Raw genomic sequence first — 7,543 nt, 5'->3', positions numbered from 1 at the left:
CATAGCATATATCAGGTCGTGTATTGACCAAATACATCAGCGACCCCACCAACTGTCGATAAACAGTGGCATCCACTTCTTCTCCCGAAGTGGCATCCTCCTTCCTCCAACCTCCAGGAAGAGGAGTATCAACAGGCTTGCAGCCATGCATGTTGAACTTCTCCAGTATCTCCCGAGCATACTTGCCCTGAGAAACAAACAGTCCACCACTGCGCTGCCATATTTCCAATCCTAGGAAATAGTGAAGGAGGCCCAAGTCCTTCATCTCAAACTCTGTAGCAAGATCCTTCTTGCATGACAGTATCAACAGCTCATCACCCGTTAGAATCAAATCATCAACATACAGTACAATGATAAGCAACTTACCCTCCACCACAATCTGGTATAGGTTCGGATCCGCCTCGCTCTTGGAGAATCCAAGTCCTGTGAAATAGCTGTCTATCCGTGTGTACCAAGCACGTGGTGCTTGCTTCAACCCATACAGCGCTCTCTTGAGCCTGCACACATGCGGATCGCTGCTGAAGACTTCAAAGCCTTCGGGTTGCTCAATGTACACCTCCTCCTCAATGACTCCGTTGAGGAACGCAGTCTTCACATCCATCTGATGAATGTGCCATCCCATCTGCGCTGAGAGAGCAAGAATCGTCCGTATGGAAGAATACCTTGCGACAGGTGCAAAGGTCTCCTCATAATCGATCCCCTCAATCTGTGAAAAGCCTCGGGCAACAAATCTTGCCTTGTACTTCTCCACACTCCCGTCAGCTGCCTGCTTAACTTTGTAGATCCATCTCGAACCCACCACTGATTTCCCTTCCGGTCTAGGAACAATCTCCCATGCACTGTTTCTGACAATAGAATCATACTCTTCCACCATGGCGTCTACCCATGCGGGATCCTCCACAGCTTCCTCGAAAGAGGATGGCTCAGTCACAACACACTTGCTCATAAGAGCCATGTATCCAGTGTACCGATCCGGTGACTGTCTCTGCCTGCGTTGCGCTGTAGGTGGTCCTACAACTTTCTTTGCATCTTGAGCCAGTCGCTCAGCTTCTGTCAAGCGCTTTCGCCCTCTGATGGTTGGCGCTGCATGAGTGGTCTCTTCCACTCCATGAACCTCGTCCTGTGGCTGATCCACGTCCTGAAGCTCATCCTTAGGAACTAATAGCTCCTCATCTGCATGCAAGTGTAGCTCCCTCTCAAGCGAACACTTCATGGCTTTCTCCTCCTGAAATTTTATATCCCGTCGCACAACAGTTTTACCACTGTCTGGAAAATACACACGATAGTTGTGGGGCGTATCAGTGTACCCCACAAATATCCCAACCTCTGCAGTCGGCTCCAACTTCTTTCTGGCATCCTTCGTCACATGCATGTAAATGTTAGCACCAAAAATCCTCAAATGGGAAAGATCAGGCTTCTTACCAGAATAAGCCTCCTCGGGTGTACTCATGCCAAGTGTCCTATCAGGACAACGGTTCTGCACATAAACTGCTGTATTGCATGCTTCCGCCCACAAGTGAAGGGGTAGGCCCTGATCATGCAACATTGCCCGTGCAGCACCCACAATCGTTCTGTTCTTCCGCTCAGCTACCCCGTTCTGCTGTGGGTTATGGGGAGCTATGAGCTCTCTACGAATCCCTTCTGCCTTGCAGAAATCCTTGAACTCGTCCGAGATGTATTCACCACCATTATCGCTCCTAAGAGCCTTCACCTTCTTCCCCGACTCCTTCTCGACCAGTGCTTTGAATTCACAGAACTTTGAATATGTATCGCTCTTCTTCTGCATGAAGAAGATCCAGCACTTACGAGAGAAATCATCAACAAAAATCACATAATACCTGTGTTTTGCTGTCGAAGCAACTGAGAAAGGTCCACACACGTCTGTGTGAATTCTCTCAAGGATCGTCGTGGCGCGACTATCCTTCTCGTGAAAGGTGGCTTTCACAAACTTCCCCAAAGTACACCCCTTGCACTGATCTGACTGCGCAAGTGTGCCTTTAGGAAGCCCTGTAGTGATCTGCTGCAGTATCTTCAAGGCTCCATGGTGAATGTGACCCAATCTCCTGTGCCACAACTCGCCATCATCCCGGCTCACCAATCCTTCTGCCTTGCCTGCCATTGCTACGCATCCATCTACATGCAACTGATAAAGGTTCCTCACTCAAACCCCTATCTTCCGGGTCTCACCAGTTGTCTTGCTGCGCAGGAAGGCCTTTCCCTCGCTGAAAACAACATCATACCCCTTGTCTTCTAACATCGCCACTGAGATGAGATTCTTCTTCAATCCTGGAACATGCATGACTTCCTTCAATACAAAGGGTTTACCAGACTCCCTCTCAAAGGAAATGGTACCGATACCGGTCGCACTGTATCTACCATCATCGCCCATCTCGATGTGCACTCCAAGATCTTTGTCCTCCAGATCAGAGAACAAATCTCTATCTCCCGTCATGTGAAAAGACGCACCACTGTCCAAGAACCACACTGATCCCATCACACTTGAAACCAAGCATGCGATCAATGAAAAATCAAGCTCAAACTGAGAAGCTAAAGCCTCTCCCCCTGCAGATCCAACAACTTGCTTGTTCTTCTTCTTCTGCGGACAATTTGTGGCATAGTGTCCATGCTGGTGACAGTGAAAACACTTCACTTTGGACATATCTTGCTTCTTGCCTTTCGCACCAGACTGAGAAGCTTTCTTGCTCTTCCCTTTCTTTGCTTTGGCAGCCAAAGCACAATTCTCTTCATCAGATACCTTTGATGAAGATCCATTCTCACCTTTATTGTTACTAAGTTTATCCTTGAGCGCCAGGTCGCTCTTGCTTTGGAATAACATTTGCAATCCGTTGAAAGACATTTCAACAACACTGCTGCAACTTCGAATTCCACCAGCAACCAACTCAACTGCTTCCGATCTAGAATTCGTGAGTAAACACTTCCTGAATAGTAGATCTGATGATCAACCCTCGCTTGATATCCTGTAAAAATCTCTTCTACAAATCAAGCAGCTCCGATACCATGTAGAAACTTTTTCTACAAATCATCTAGCTCCGATACCATGTAGAAACTTTTTCTACAATTATCTAGCTCTGATACCATGTAGAAATTTTGAATAATTTAACACATATTCAATGGAGATTATCCTGATCATGTACTAATGCAGAAAACATACACAATACATAAGCTCCTCTACGTTGATCAAGAATATAGCAGCATCAATAACAATAAAACATCAAGAGCATTCACACATTAACACAGTATGTATCACGGGGAAAGCATCTCGCTAAAAACCCCACACTATCTGTATATTAATGATTGAGTCATGTAACATTACACAGCATAATACTTCTCACAAGTATCTCCACCTCTGTTACACACAATACAGCTCAGATCTGATCTCCAAATCTCTTCCACTGCTTGTCTGCCTCCACTGCTCAATACCTGCTCAAGAACTGATGAGAATAGCTTCCCAAACTCGATTTTCACCTGCAAAATAGTCACTCACTCTTTGTGGACGTGAGCAAAGGCTAAAATGCGGGCCAAATACGTGAGCAAACTCATTGGCATACTCAATCCCTTGATTGTGCAAGATCTGGTGCACAACTATAGTCACAACTGATAGCAATCTGATTCTCTACCACCTGTCCCTGTTGAACTGAACATGCACTGACATGCAACTGAGTTAACTGATGTATTCTTTAGTTGTATTATGAGTTAATAATTAGTTTATCAACTCATCATTAGTCTATCTGTAGTTAGACTAACTACAACCAGTTTAACTAAGTTAAACTGAACACAACTCCATCAACTGTACCTCCAGTCCACTAAACTCAACTCACTTGAGTTCTAACTGAAGTCATGCATGCAACAACTCAACTGACTCATAAGAAAAACGAATTTCCTTCTGACAGCTGCATGTGCCACTTCCGTAGCTCAAACTTAAGTGCTCCAAGAGAATAAGATTAAGTTTATAGTCCAAATATTATTGTGAGATAATAATATTTGACTTTTCTATTTTTGACAGCCAGTCTAAAAATAGACTTGATCACTCACACTGTGATCACTCACACTTTCATCAAAAATAGAAGTCCATCTATTTTTCCCAACTTGATCAATCATCCATAAACATAGACATGATCCATATGTCTAAAAATAGACTTGCGCCAAAAATAGCCTGCGGGCCCACTTGGTGAAGGCGACTCTTTTCACTAAGCTCCATCATCTTGTTGCAATCTCAACATCAATGCCAAGATAATAATGAACATAGCCCAAATCAGTCATTTCAAAACTTTTTCCTAATTCTTTCTTTATGGATGCAATATAGCTTTCATTGTTCCCTGTCATTAAAAGATCATCTACATATACCACAAGATATACAACTGTTTTGCCAACTTTCTTGACAAATAAAGTTGCATCATCAAGATCAAAATGATTGAAGTTGAGTTTCAGAAGATGCTCTGTTAGTTTTTCATACCAGGCTCGTGGTGCTTGTTTGAGGCCATACAAGGACTTCACAAGTTTGCATACTTTATGTTCATGTCCTTTCATAGCAAATCCTTCAGGCTGGGACATAAAAACATTCTCTTTTAGATCTCCATTCAAGAATGCAGTTTTTACATCCATTTGATGGACTTTCCAACCGTTCTGAGCAGCTAGTGCAAAGAGTGTCCGGATGGTGGCCCATTTTGCTGTGGGGGCAAAAGTTTCCTCATAATCGACCCCTTCCTTCTGTGCAAAACCTTTTGCCACAAGCCTAGCTTTGTGCTTGTCAAGTGAGCCATCAGCTTTGTATTTGTTCTTGCAGACCCACTTGTAGCCAATTGGTTTGGTTCCAAATGGAGGATCAACCAGCTTCCAAGTGCCATTCTTTATGAGGGCATCATACTCCTTTTGCATCGCTTCTTTCCATTCATCATGAGAAGAAGCTTCTTTGAAGGAGGTTGGTTCAAAATCTGTAGACAAGTTCAATTCACAATCATAAGTAACATCCATATCAACAGGTGAATTTGAGTCATCTACATCACCTCCATTTTGTCGGTTTGAATTTCTGGTTCCTGTTTTTACAATTTTATCAGGATGAACGCTTTCAAGTGTCTTTGTCAGCCACTTTGGGGGACCTTTCTGAGATGGTCCAGGCTGCTCTGTTGATTGAGTTGGGACTGAATCAAGATTGAGTCTCCCAATTCTATCAATTACATCACTTAAAGGATCATCCGGTGTTGGATTTTCATGCAGGGGAGATTGTTCTTCAGAAGAAGATTCCACATGTTGATCTAGTATAGGAATCCCCCCTTCAATATGTGGAATCTGATTATCAAACTCTTGAAATGATTTCGTTTTTGTGAATCTATCCAAGCGATCAAGTTGCCGCTCAACAACACTGTCAGATTTGGATGATTCAAGAAAAATGACATCTCTAGATACAACAAACTTTTTATTTACTTCATCATAGAGACGGTATGCTTTAGAGGTGTTTGAATACTCCAGGAAGATACACTTACGACTTCTAGCACCAAGTTTGTTTCTATGTACCTTTGGTATTAAAGCATAATAGGTGGAACCAAAGATCCTGAGATGTTTTACCGAAGGAACATGTCCATACCACAATTCATAAGGAGTCTTGTTTCTTATAGCACTAGATGGACATCTATTCTTTATATATGCAGCACATAGAACAGCATCAGCCCAAAACATTATCTTTACATTTTTAAAGAAAAGCATGGATCGTACCATATTCAAGATTATTCTATTCATTATTTCTGCTACACCATTCTGTTGGGGATTATAAGGTACAGTTGTTTGATGTTTGATTCCATGTTGGCGAAGATAGTTGTCAAATTCATTTGATGTATATTCTTTTCCATTATCAGTGCAAATAGACCCAATATGAGATTGTGCATCATTTTCAATCCATTTATGAAAATTCTTGAATGTTTGAAAAGCATCAGATTTGTTCTTCAATAAATAAACCCAACACATTCTGGTGTAATCATCAATAAATGTCATGATATATTTATTTCCATTTGCAGAAGGAACAGGCATTGGACCACATAAATCTGAATGAATGAGTTCAAGCTTCCTATGTGCTCTTGAATGTGAATCATGAAAAGACTGTTTGTTATGCTTTCCTAGAATGCAAGCATCACATTGCTTATGTTTTCTAGGAATTGTAGGCAAACCAGCAACACCATTTTTCTTCAATAAGCGGAGACTATCATAGTTTAAATGTCCAAATCTAGCATGCCATAATAAACTTGATGGAAGTGTACCTTCTTCATGATGAGAAATATATGAGAAATGTTGTGCATGAGTAGAGGTTCCTTGCAGTTTGAGAAGTCTTTCTTCTTCTATTCCCCTCATGACAAGTGAGTGGTCAGATGCTTTTCTTACCTCAAGCTTGCCATCAAACATATGAATGGAGTGACCTTGCTGACGGATGTGGACCAAGGACAACAAGTTTCTCTTGAGCTGTGGGAGATATAGAACATGATCCAGAAGAAAGTCTGGAAGACCAGGCAGTTTAAGCCTGATTGTGCCAAGCCCTGATGGCTTGATTTTTGACTGATCTGCAAAGTATACTGCTCCATCAACATTGTCAGTGAAATCTTCAAAAAAATCTTTCCTATGAGTCATATGACAGGTTGCTCCTGAATCAAGCAACCAATCATTTTTCGAAGAAGCAAGTGAGGCATTAAAAAAATCTTCATTTACTCCAATGTTACATTGTGCCTCAATATAGTGAGCGGATTCAGGTGCTTTACCTTTGTCTGTGTCATCAGTTTTACCTTTTTGCTGGTTTCTTCTCTGCTCAATTTTGTCCCATGGTAGCTTGCATGTAGAATCATCATGTGATCCATTTCGTTTGCAACGAATGCAATGCAGATCTGCCTTTTCTCCTTGAGAATGTCTGCTCCCCTGCCTCTGAAATATCTTCCTCTTCCTCTTCGTCCACCTCTTCCTCTTGTAAAGTCTTGAGTAGGATGCTTTTCTTTATGAGCAAGGCACACAGTCTCTTCAGAAGATTCAGGAACTGTCTTCTTTCCAAAGGCTTTTTCTCTTTCAGCAAACTTTTTCACAAGAGAGTCAAAGGTTATATCTTTAAGATTTCCATTTGCTTGTAAAGACTCAAGATAATTGGAGTAGGTAGGATAGAGTGCCTTGAGAAAAGCAATAAGAGGGATATCCAGCTCAACCTTAGTGGATTTAATATCATGCATTATAGACTTTACTTCAGATGCAAGAGCAAGAGGATCATTATTTTTCAGTTCAAGAGTGAAGAGTTTAATCATGAGCTGAACAACTTCAAGTGCAGAATGTGAGTCATAGAGTTCTTTCAGCTTTTGTAAAGCTTCAAAGGCAGTTGAATAAGATGAAATATGACGACTTACTTCTTCATTTACAGATGTTGCGATCAATGCATAGGCTTTGTTGTTCTTGTTTTCCCAAATGACAAGCTCTTTATCTGATGTAGGCTGCACAGGGTCTTTGTCTTCTTCTCCGACACATACTCCTTTCCACAACTCATTGTAGATGAGGGTGTGTT

This window comes from Pinus tabuliformis, chromosome 3_1 (assembly GCF_031772625.1).
Source record: "Pinus tabuliformis cultivar Carrire ecotype Pingquan chromosome 3_1, CPIR1, whole genome shotgun sequence".
Taxonomy (NCBI): Eukaryota; Viridiplantae; Streptophyta; class Pinopsida; order Pinales; family Pinaceae; genus Pinus; species Pinus tabuliformis.
Note: the sequence above shows the minus strand (reverse complement) of the source record.